Source organism: Scyliorhinus torazame, chromosome 18 (assembly GCF_047496885.1).
Source record: "Scyliorhinus torazame isolate Kashiwa2021f chromosome 18, sScyTor2.1, whole genome shotgun sequence".
Taxonomy (NCBI): Eukaryota; Metazoa; Chordata; class Chondrichthyes; order Carcharhiniformes; family Scyliorhinidae; genus Scyliorhinus; species Scyliorhinus torazame.
In genome coordinates, this window is record NC_092724.1 from 56680233 (window position 1) to 56692919 (window position 12687).

General features: G+C 47.7%; 1 protein-coding gene across 2 annotated transcripts in view; it reads right to left on the reverse strand.

The window, feature by feature from the left end:
- kdm4b (lysine (K)-specific demethylase 4B) overlaps positions 1 to 12687 on the reverse strand; it is a 1116292-nt gene that overhangs the window by 1036032 nt on the left and 67573 nt on the right. The window lies entirely within an intron of this gene.

The following is a 12687-nucleotide window of genomic DNA, read 5'->3' on the forward strand; positions in this document are numbered from 1 at the left end:
CCCCGTGGTGAGAGGCGTGGGAATGATGGTACCAATCTGCGTACGAAATCCCGCACCTGCAAGTACCTGAAATCATTCCCTCGCGCCAGCCCGAATTTCTCCTCCAACACCCTCATGCTCGGGAAGCTCCCTTCCAGGAACAGATCGCCCACCCTCTCAATCCCCACCCTCCGCCATAATTGGAACCCACCATCCATATTCCCCGGGGCAAATCGGTGGTTATTGCAGATTGGGGACCAAACCGTGCTCTCACTTCCCCTATATGCCTCCTCCACTGGCCCCAGATCCGTAGAGCCGCCACTACTATAGGGCTGGTGGAATATCGTGCCGGCGGGAGCGGCAGAGGCGCCATAGTAGCACGGTAGCATTGTGGATAGCACAATTGCTTCACAGCTCCAGGGTCCCAGGTTCGATTCCGGCTTGGGACACAGTCTGTGCGGAGTCTGCACATCCTCCCAGTGTGTGCGTGGGTTTTCTCCGGGTGCTCCGGTTTCCTCCCACAGTCCAAAGATGTGCAGGTTAGGTGGATTGGTCATGAGAAATTGCCCTTAGTGTACAAAATTGCCCTTAGTGTTGGGTGGGGTTACTGGGTTATGGGGATAGGGTGGAAGTGTTGACCTTGGGTAGGGTGCTCTTTCCAAGAGCCGGTGCAGACTCGATGGGCCGAATGGCCTCCTTCTGCACTGTAAATTCTATGTAAAAAAATAAATAAATAACCAAGGCTGCAAACTGGTGCCCCTGCACGAAGCAGCCTCCATCTGCTCCCAAACCGACCCCATACCCACCATCCATTTCCTTACCATGGCTATGTTAGCTGCCCAGTAGTAGTTGCTAAAGATCGGCAACGCCAGCCCCCCATCCCCTCGAACATCGCCTTCCTCACCCCTGGGGACTTTCCCGCCCAAAGAAATCCCAGGATAATTTTATCGAGCCTCTTAAAGAAGGACCGCGGGATGAAGATGGGGAGACACTGAAATATGAACAAGAATCTCGGAAGAATCAACATCTTCACCGTCTGCACTCTCCCCGCCAATGACAGCGGGAGTGCATCCCATCTCCGGAACGCGTCCCTCACTTGCTCTACCAATCGGGACAAGTTTAGCTTATGCAACTTACCCCAGTCTCACGCTACTTGTATCCCTAAATATCTGAAGCTTTCCCCTACCAGCCTGAACGGCAGCCCCCTCAGCCTACTCTACCGACCTCTCGCATGCACTACCCACATCTCGCTCGGGCTGTTCAGCACAGGGCTAAATCGCTGGCTTGGAAAGCAGACCAAGGCAGGCCAGCAGCACAGTTCAATTCCCATAACAGCCTCCCCGAACAGGCGCCGGAATGTGGCGACTAGGGGCTTTTCATAGTAACTTCATTTGAAGTCTACTTGTGACAATAAGCGATTTTCATTTCATTTCTCATTTCAATTTATATCCTGAAAACCGACCAAATTCCCTCAGGGTTTCCATGATTCCGTCCATCCCCGTCATTGGGTCTGACACGTATAACAGCAGGTCATCTGCATGTAATGAGACTTTATGTTCCACCCCCCACCCCCCACCAGACCAGCCCTTTCCAGTCCCTTGAAGCTCTCCGAGCAATTGCCAGTGGCTCTATAGCCAGCGCAAACAGCAGTGGAGAGAGGGGGCATCCCGGTCTAGTTCCTGCGGTGCAGTCTGAAGTAGTCAGATGTCGTCCTGTTCATCCTCACACTAGCCTCTGGGGCCTGATATCGCAGCCTAACCCAGTCAATGAATCCCACCCCGAACCCAAAACGTCCCAGCACCTCCCATAAATAGTCCCATTCAACTCGGTCGAAAACCTTTTCGGCATCCATTGCTACCACTACCTCTGCCTCCCTGCTCTCCGGGGGCATCATTATCACATTGATCAGCCTCCTTAGATTGGCCACCAGTTGCCTGCCCTTTACGAACCCGGTTTGGTCCTCTGCAATCACGTCTGGTACAAAGTCTTCAATTCTAGACGCCAAGATCTTGGCCAGCAACTTAGCATCTGCGTTAATCAAAGAGATCGGCCTATAGGACCCACATGCCTCCCGGTCTTTATCCCGTTTCAATATAAGCGAGATAGTGGCCTGCGACATCGTCGGGGGTAAGACACCTCTGCTTCTTGCCTCGTTGAACACCCTGACCAGCACCAGCCCCACTATCTCGGAGAACTTTTTATAAAACTCCACCCGGTATCCGTCCGGCCCCGGGGCTTTACCAGACTGCATGATCTTCAGGCCCCCCAGTACTTCTTCGGTCCTGATTGGGGCACTGAGCCCATCTACCAACCCCCTACCTACTTTTGGGGAGGTCAGTCCGTCCAAAAAGCACCTCACCCCCTCCGGTCCCGTGGGGGGTTCCGAGGTGAACAGCTTGCTATAAAAGTCCCTAAACACCTTGTTCAGTCCTACCGGGTCCCCCACCAGGTTTCCCTCCCCGTCGACTACCTTTCCGATTTCCCTAGCCGCTGCTCGCTTTCTTAGTTGTTGTGCAAGCATTCTGCCGGCCTTCTCCCCATGCTCATATATTGCACCCTTTGCCCTTTAAGCTGTTCTTCGGCCTTCCCTGTAGACAACACCCCAAACTTGGTCTGCAGCCTCTGTCGTTTCCTAAGTAACTCTGGCCTTGGGGACTCCGCATAGCTCCTGTCCGTCCGTACAATTTCCTTAACCAGTCGGTCCGTTTCTGCCCTGTCTGTCCTGTCTCGGGTTGGGCTCGGGTTGAAATCAGCTCCCCTCTCACCACTGCCTTCAGCGCCTCCCAGAGCACCGCTGCTGAGACTTCTCCAGTATAATTTAACTGCAGGTAATTATGCATGCATTTCCTCAGCCTCTCGCACATCGCCTCGTCCGCCAGCTGCCCAACTTCCAGCCTCCATTGTGGGCGCTGATAGCTAGCTTTGCAAATCTGCAGATCAACCCAGTGCGGAGCATGGTCCGAGTTGGTAATTGCCGAATATTCTGCACCCATCATCCCTGTCAGCAAGTCCCTGCTCATGATAAAGAAATCGATTCAGGAATACACCTGGTGGACGTGAGAATAGAGTGAAAACTCCTTCGCCGACGGCCGACTAAATCTCCATGGGTCAGCTCCCCCAAGCTTTCAGTACTATTGTCGGAATGTTGTAGTGCCCAGAGCCTTTACTGTATCCAGTGCCTTCAGCAGTTTCTTGAAATCATGTGGAGTGAACTAAATTGGTTGAAGACTAGCATCTGTGTCCTGGGGTTCTCTGGAGAAGGCAGAAGTGGATCATCCACTCAGCATATCTGACTTAAGATAGTTGCAAATGCTTCAGCCTCATCTTTTAAGCTGATGTGTTGGGCTTCATCATTATTGAAGATGGGGTTTTTGTGGAGCCTTCGCTTAGTTAGTTGTTTTAATTGTCCAACACCATTCATGACTGGATGTGTGGCAGGGCTGCAAAGTTTTCATCAGATCCATTGGTTGTGGGATTACTTAATGGGCCTATTCTATGCTGCCTCGACTATTTGGCATGTATGTAGCATCACCAGGCTGACACCTCATTTTTAGGCATGTCTGGTGCTACTTCTGGTCTGCTCTCCTGTACTCCTCAGTGTACCAGGGCTCATCCTCGACCCATGCAACCAAATTCCACCTTTCATAGCCTATGTTACAGCCCAGCTCATATTACCTCACCACCTCCCACTCCATGAGGCCCATGCTATCACTGCTCCACTGCTATCACTGCTCCATCTCCTCAGATGGCCCATGCTACTGTGCACCTGCATTCATGTGACATATGCTACTGCAATTCCGCCCCTCCCTGCCCCCAATGGCTTGTGCTACCACACATCCCCCCTCCATACAGCTCATGCAACTGTAGCCCTCTCTATGCAGCTCATGCCACCAAGTTCGCCCTTCCATGCAGCTCATGTTACCATCCCTACCCCACCCATTTATTACACTTCCTCTCCAGATGCTCATGTTTCTGCCTTTGGGATTTGATGTTCAGCCCCATACCATCATTCGCTGTTGTAAGCATACTTTTTATGTCAGCCCTTAGGACATTAATAATTACTGCAAGCCTGGGTTTGCAAGCACTTTAGGAGGAACATTGGTTAAGACGACGCAAGGACAGGCGCATGGCTAAAATGGCCACTGAGCATTTCAAAAAATCCTGGATGGAGCCTTAGAAGTAGTCTTAATCCAGCATGAAAGTGGTCTGAACACGTGTCAAGTATAAATTAGTTGAATTGCTATTCATTCCACAGGCTAAATATGTACATTTAATTAATGTAAAGTGAACAGGTTTGTCAAAATGACTTAAATGCAAAATCAAACACACAGGGTTTCTGTTCCTATTTGCTTTTGAACAAAGAACAAACAAAGAACAAAGAACTGTACAGCGCAGGAACAGGCCCTTCGGCCCTCCAAGCCCGTGCCGACCATGCTGCCCGACTAAACTACAATCTTCTACACTTCCTGAGTCCGTATCCCTCTATTCCCATCCTAATCATGTATTTGTCAAGATGCCCCTTAAATGTCACTATCGTCCCTGCTTCCACCACCTCCTCCGGAAGCGAGTTCCAGGCACCCACTACCCTCTGCGTAAAAAACTTGCCTCGTACATCTACTCTAAACCTTGCCCCTCGCACCTTAATCCTATGCTACCTAGTAATTGACCCCTCTATCCCGGGGAAAAGCCTCTGACTATCCACTCTGTCTATGCCCCTCATAATCAGGTCGCCCCTCAACCTCCTTCATTCCAGTGAGAACAAACAGGAGTTTATTCAACTACTCCTCATAGCTAATGCCCTCCATACCAGGCAACATTCTGGTAAATCTCTTCTGCACCCTCTCTAAAGCCTCCACATCCTTCTGGTAGTGTGGCGACCAGAATTGAACACTATACTCCAAGTGTGGCCTAACTAAGGTTCTATACAGCTGCAACATGACTTGCCAATTCTTATACTCAATGCCCCGGCCAATGAAGGCAAGCATGCCGTATGCCTTCTTGACTACCTTCTCCACCTGTGTTGCCCCTTTCAGTGACCTGTGGACCTGTACTCCTAGATCTCGGACTTTCAATACTCTTGAGGGTTCTACCATTCACTGTATATTCCCTACCTGCATTAGACCTTCCAAAATGCATTACCTCACATTTGTCCGGATTAAACTCCATCTGCCATCTCTCCGCCCAAGTCTCCAAACAATCTAAATCCTGCTGTATCCTTTGACAGTCCTCATCGCTATCCGCAATTCCACCAACCTTTGTGTCGTCTGCAAACTTACTAATCAGACCAGTTACATTTTCCTACAAATCATTTATATATACTACAAACAGCAAAGGTCCCAGCACTGATCCCTGTGGACCACCACTGGTCACAGCCCTCCAATTAGAAAAGCATCCTTCCATTGATACTCTCTGCCTTCTATGACCTAGCCAGTTCTGTATCCACCTTGCCAGCTCACCCCTGATCCCGTGTGACTTCACCTTTTGTACTAGTCTACCATGAGGGACCTTGTCAAAGGCCTTACTGAAGTCCATATAGACAACATCCACTGCCCTACCTGCATCAATCATCTTAGTGACCTCCTCGAAAAACTCTATCAAGTTAGTGAGACACTATCTCCCCTTCACAAATCCATGCTGCCTCTCACTAATGCGTCCATTTGCTTCCAAATGGGAGTAGATCCTGTCTCGAAGAATTCTCTCCAGTAATTTCCCTACCACTGAAGTAAGGCTCACCGGCCTGTAGTTCCCTGGATTATCCTTGCTACCCTTCTTAAACAGAGGAACGACATTGGCTATTCTCCAGTCCTCCGGGACATCACCTGAAGACAGTGAGGATCCAAAGATTTCTGTCAAGGCCTCAGCAATTTCCTCTCCAGCCTCCTTCAGTATTCTGGAGTAGATCCCATCAGGCCCTGGGGACTTATCTACCGTAATATTTTTTAAGGCACCCAACACCTCGTCTTTTTGGATCTCAATGTGACCCAGGCTATCTACACACCCTTCTCCAGACTCAACATCTACCAATTTCTTCTCTTTGGTGAATACTGATGCAAAGTATTCGTTTAGTACCTCGCCCATTTCCTCTGGCTCCACACATAGATTCCCTTGCCTATCCTTCAGTGGGCCAACCCTTTCCCTGGCTACCCTCTTGCTTTTTATGGACGTGTAAAAAGCCTTGGGATTTTCCTTAACCCTATTTGCCAATGACGTTTCGTGACCCACTTCTAGCCCTCCTGACTCCTTGCTTAAGTTCCTTCCTATTTTCCTTATATTCCACACAGGCTTTGTCTGCTCCCAGCCTTCTAGCCCTGACAAATGCCTCCTTTTTCTATTTGACGAGGCCTACAATATCTCTCGTTATCCAAGGTTCCCGAAAATTGCCCTATTTATCCTTCTTCTTCACAGGAACATGTCGGTCCTGAATTCCTTTCAACTGACACTTGAAAGCCTCCCACATGTCAGATGTTGATTTGCCCTCAAACATCCGCCCCCAATCTATGTTCTTCAGTTCCCGCCTAATATTGTTATAATTAGCCTTCCCCCAATTTAGCACATTCACCCTAGGACCACTCTTATCCTTGTCCACCAGCACTTTAAAACTTACTGAATTGTGGTCACTGTTCCAGAAATGCTCCCCTACTGAAACTTCTACCACCTGGCCGGGCTCATTCCCCAATACCAGGTCCAGTACCGCCCCTTCCCTAGTTGGACTGTCCACATATTGTTTTAAGAAGCCCTCCTGGATGCTCCTTACAATCTCCGCCCAGTCTAAGCCCCTGGCACTAAGCGAGTCCCAGTCAATATTGGGGAAGTTGAAGTCTCCCATCACCACAACCCTGTTGTTTTTACTCTTTTCCAAAATTTGTCTACCTATCTGCTCCTCTATCTCCCGCTGGCTGTTGGGAGGCCTGTAGTAAACCCCCAACATTGTGACTGCACCCTTCTTATTCCTGATCTCTACCCATATAGCCTCACTGCCCTCGGAGGTGTCCTCCCGCAGTACAGCTGTGATATTCTCCCTAACCAGTAGCGCAACTCCGCCACCCCTTTTACATCCCCCTCTATCCCACCTGAGACATCGAAATCCTGGAACGTTTAGCTGCCAATCCTGCCCTTCCCTCACCAGGTCTCTGTAATGGCAACAACATCATAGTTCTAAGTACTAATCCAAGCTCTAAGTTCATCTGCCTTACCCATAATACTTTTTGCATTAAAACATATGCACTTCAGGCCACCAGACCCGCTGTGTTCAGCAACTTCTCCCTGTCTGCTCTGCCTCCGAGCCCCACTGTCTCTATTCCCTAGTTCTCCCTCAATGCTCTCACCTTCTGACCTATTGCTCCCGTGCCCACCCCCCTGCCATACTAGTTTAAACCCTCCCGTGTGACACTAGCAAACCTCGCGGCCAGGATATTTATGCCTCTCCAGTTTAGATGCAACCCATCCTGCTTATATAGGTCACACCTGCCCTGGAAGAGCTCCCAGTGGTCCAGATAACGGAAACCCTCCCTCCTACACCAGCTGTTTAGCCACGTGTTTAGCTGCTCTATCTTCCTATTTCTAGCCTCACTGGCACGTGGCACAGGGAGTAATCCCGAGATTACAACCCTAGAGGTTGTAATCTGTTGTTTTGGAGTAAATGTCTTCCCACACATTCATCAAGATCAACCAGGAGGGCACTTAATTTGTTTAACTGATTGCTTTAACACCTAGTCGACCTTAACAAAGCAGTTGCCTGAGACCCACATACCATCAATTGACAGCATGAACATCCTAATGATCAGCAGCGGCTTTTTTTTAGTGCCATATGATTTACATCAGAATGTAGAGGTAGAACTGAAGAAGCTGGAAGACCCAAGTGTTGTGTTATCAAGCCGGAGACGTTTACCGAATTGGCCACACCCATGGTCCCCGTTTTGAAACCAGACCGCACTGTGAGGATCTGCAGGGGCCTTAAATATACGAAGCTAGACCCAAGTCATGGTTATCAACAGCTGGAACGAGAAGACAACTCCAGAAATTCAGTTACAATAAATATCCACAAGGGGTTATGTCAGTACACTTGATTACCATTTGGTTTTGCATCAGCCTGTGCTATTTTTCAGGGCACTCTAGAGAGCCTGTTAACAGGAATTCCCAAAGTGGTGGGTATACTTGGTCGATGTCTTCATTACACGTGTGCCTCCCAAACAGCATGGGGCAAACCCTGGAGGAGGCCCTCAGTAAGTTTTAAAAAAGGCTGCCATACATTTAAAACACAAGGGGTGTATGCTTCAAGCTGATGAGGTTACATACCTTGGGTTCAAAGTGAATGCAAAGGGTTATGATTCCCTCAAGTCACGGTGAAAGTTAAGGGAGTGTTACACAAGAATGCAACTGAACTGAAGTCGTTCCTAGGAATGGAATTACTACAGAAGATTCCGGCCGAACGTACTGTTATGGGACAGGGTTTAGAGAATCCCAAGTGTATCATGGAGTTCACCTGACCCACAGCTTTTAATAGATTGTGGTTATGGGAGCACACAGACCTATTTTACAGGTGATGCAACAGAGATCTACAGTACTTTTAAATTCAAACAATGTTTATTTATGAAACCAGTTAACACTTTATAAACCCACAGTAAACATCTTAACAACTATCAACCCCAATAAATCCCCCAAAGAATACAGTACTCTATAAGTAACTCTTAATCTTTCCTTGCAACATCCATAAGACAAAAAAAAACTTTTTACAGGAAGACATCAGGTTTAACGTCTCTACAGAAACAGGTATTTTTAAATCACCAAAGGATCTGGAGATAATCTTTATACTGCAGAGAGAGAGAGAGAGAGACTAAGACACCTTCTTGCTGTGGCTGCAGCTATCCAGCTCTCAAAACAAAACTAAAACACACCCTGTAGCAGCCAGCCCAAAGCGAAAGTAAAAGCAGACAGACAGCCCAACTCCACCCACTCTCTGACATCACTGCAGCCATTGATAAATACCCATTTCTTAAAGGTATACCCACTTCAGCTATTTTATAAACACTCATTTCTTAAAGGTTCTCTCACATGACAGTACCAACTCTGGCCCCTTCACACCAGCTTTTAAAAAAGATCAACAATGGAAGTGGGGAGACATGCAGAAAGAAGTGTTTGCCCAAGTCAAACAAGTTTTACAGTAGTTAACACTGCTCTTACACTTCAACCTGAGCAAGCCGTTATTCGTCACTTGTGAAGCCTCGACGTATGGAGTTGGAACGGTCCGATCCTATAGACTGACAGATGGGGTAGAGGGGCCAACTGCATTTCCTTCAAGGACCTTGTCCAGGGGCTGACAAAAAAGACTTGCAAATCGACAAAAAAAGCATGGCAGTCATTTGTGCAGTGTAGAAATTGCATCAGGACACCTACAGACAGCACTTCACCATCATATCAGACGACAAGTCATTGTTGGGGCTTTTCTGGGAGGATAAGCCAGTGCCGACTATGGCCTCGGCCAGAGTACAGAGATGGGCCTTGCTGTTCGCAGCATGCAGTTATGCTTTCCAGCATAGACTGGAACATAAGATCTCACATGCAGATGCACTTAGCCGCCTCACTGCCACAGATCATACCGTCACCGCATGTTCCACAGACGATAACACCGGCTTTGTATTTATTGGACACCTTGCTCGTCTCAGCAGCCCACATTAAGTCATGGACAGTTAAGAGACCCATTGTTCTCGAAGATCAAGAAAATAATGCTGACAAGGTGGAACTTCGACAACGCAGCGCTTGGGCAAGGCAGAACAAATGAAGCCATATTGTCATGAGAATGTCGCTTTAAGAAATGTTTGGCTGCTCATATTACTGCAGTGATGTCAGAGTGTGACTTTTATGAGTTTAAATCACCCAAATGATCCAGAGATAGTCTTTCATGGCAGAGATCACAGCAGATCCAGCTCACTGCAAATACAGACACAAACCCAAGCTCTTTTCAAACTGAAACTAAAAACTGCAAAATGGCTGATCTAAAACCCAGCTCCCCCCACACTCTGACATCACTGCATTTCTTAAAGGCACTCTCGCATGACACCTTCCAGAGGAAAAACGAACTGACCTGAAAGAGCTATTGATATCACGTGGGCAAGTTTGTAGAGATAAATTGGGAAGTACTAAAATGGCTACACATGATGTAGATGTGGGAAATGCTGTTCCAATCAAACAACATCCATACAGACTTAACCCGTTTAAATTGGCACAGGTTCACAAAGAGATTGAGAGAATGCTTAAAAATGGCATAATTGAAGTGGGTTCCAGGCAATGGAGCTCACCCATAGTGATGGTACCAAACCAGACGGTACCCAACGGTTGTGTGTGGACTATAGAAAGGGTAATGCAGTTACAAGAACGGACTCTTATCCTATCCCACGTTTGGAGGATTCCATTGAGAAAGTGGGACCATCAGCTTTTATTTCCAAACTGATTTACTTAAAGGTTATTGGCAGGTACCTTTATCCGAAAGGGCGAAGGAGATTTCAGCTTTTGTGGCTCCAGATGATACATACCAATTCAAAGTTATGCCATTTTGGATGAAAAACACCCCAGCCACATTTCAACGGTTAACTAACAAAGTTGTTTCAGGATTACCCAATTGTGTAATGTACATCGACGATCTGGTAATTTTCAGCCAGACATGGAAAGAACATTTAAAACATCTGATAGAGTTACTCGATCAACTTCAGGAGGCGGGTTTGGTGATAAACCTAGCCAAAAGTGAACTTGGAAATGCCCAAGTCATTTTCCTTGAGGAGTTTCCGATACCCTCAAGACGAAAGGAAATCATGCGATTTCTTGGCATGAGTGGATTTGATTGAACATTTGTGCAAAAGTGTTGTAGCGTGATTGCTCCACTGCTGGACTTGCTGAAGAAACGTCGAAGATTTCAGTGGACAGCAGAGTTTCAACATGCATTTGACTGCCTGAAAGCTGTGATAACCAATGCTCCTGTGTTGGAGAATTACAAGGGACTCTGTGATCAGAATGAACTATCTGGATCACTGGGAGCTCTTCCGGGGCAGGTGTGACCTATACAAGAAGGATGGGTTGCATCTAAACTGGAGGCGCATAATATCCTGGCCGCGAGGTTTGCTAGCGTCACGCGGGAGGATTTAAACTAGTATGGCAGGGGGGTGGGCACGGGAGCAATAGGTCAGAAGGTGAGAGCATTGAGGGAGAACTAGGGAATTGGGCCAGTATGGCTCTGAGGCAGAGCAGACAGGGTGAAGTTGCTGAACACAGCGGGTCTGGTGGCCTGAAGTGCATATGTTTTAATGCAAGAAGTATTACGGGTAAGGCAGATGAACTTAGAGCTTGGATCAGTACTTGGAACTATGATATTGTTGCCATTACAGAGACCTGGTTGAGGGAAGGGCAGGATTGGCAGCTAAACATTCCAGGATTTCGATGTTTCAGGCGAGATAGAGGGGAATGTAAAAGGGGTGGCGGAGTTGCGCTACTGGTTAGGGAGAATATCACAGCTGTACTACAGAGGACACCTCAGAGGGCAGTGAGGCTATATGGGTAGAAATCAGGAATAAGAAGGGTGCAGTCACAATGTTGGGAGTTTACTACAGGCCTCCCAACAGCCAGCGGGAGATAGAGGAGCAGATAGGTAGACAAATTTTGGAAAAGAGTAAAAACAACAGGGTTGTGGTGATGGGAGACTTCAACTTCCCCAATATTGACTGGGTCTCACTTAGTGCCAGGGGCTTAGACGGGGCAGAGTTTGTAAGGAGCATCCAGGAGGGCCTCTTAAAACAATATGTAGACAGTCCAACTAGGGAAGGGGCGGTACTGGACCTGGTATTGGGGAATGAGCCCGGCCAGGTGGTAGAAGTTTCAGTAGGGGAGCATTTCTGGAACAGTGACCACAATTCAGTAAGTTTTAAAGTGCTGGTGGACAAGGATAAGAGTGGTCCTAGGGTGAATGTGCTAAATTGGGGGAAGGCTAATTATAACAATATTAGGCAGGAACTGAAGAACCTAGATTGGGGGCGGATGTTTGATGGTAAATCAATATCTGACATGTGGGAGGCTTTCAACTGTCAGTTGAAAGGAATTCAGGACCGGCATGTTCCTGTGAGGAAGAAGGATAAATACGGCAATTTTCGGGAACCTTGGATAACGAGAGATATTGTGGGCCTCGTCAAAAAGAAAAAAAAGAGGCATTTGTCAGGGCTAAAAGGCTAGGAACAGACTAAGCCTGTGTGGAATAGAAGGAAAGTAGGAAGGAACTTAAGCAAGGAGTCAGGAGGGCTAGAAGGGGTCACGAAAAGTCATTGGCAAATAGGGTTAAGGAAAATCCCAAGGCTTTTTACACGCACATAAAAAGCAAGAGGGTAGCCAGGGAAAGGGTTGGCCCACTGAAGGATAGGCAAGGGAATCTATGTGTGGAGCCAGAGGAAATGGGCGAGGTACTAAACGAATACTTTGCATCAGTATTCACCAAAGAGAAGGAATTGGTAGATGTTGAGTCTGGAGAAGGGTGTATAGATAGCCTGGGTCACATTGAGATCCAAAAAGACGAGGTGTTGGGCGTCTTGAAAAATATTAAGGAAGATAAGTCCCCAGGGCCTGATGGGATCTACCCCAGAATACTGAAGGAGGCTAGAGAGGAAATTGATGAGGCCTTGACAGAAATCTTTGGATCCTCACCGTCTTCAGGTGATGTCCCGGAGGACTGGA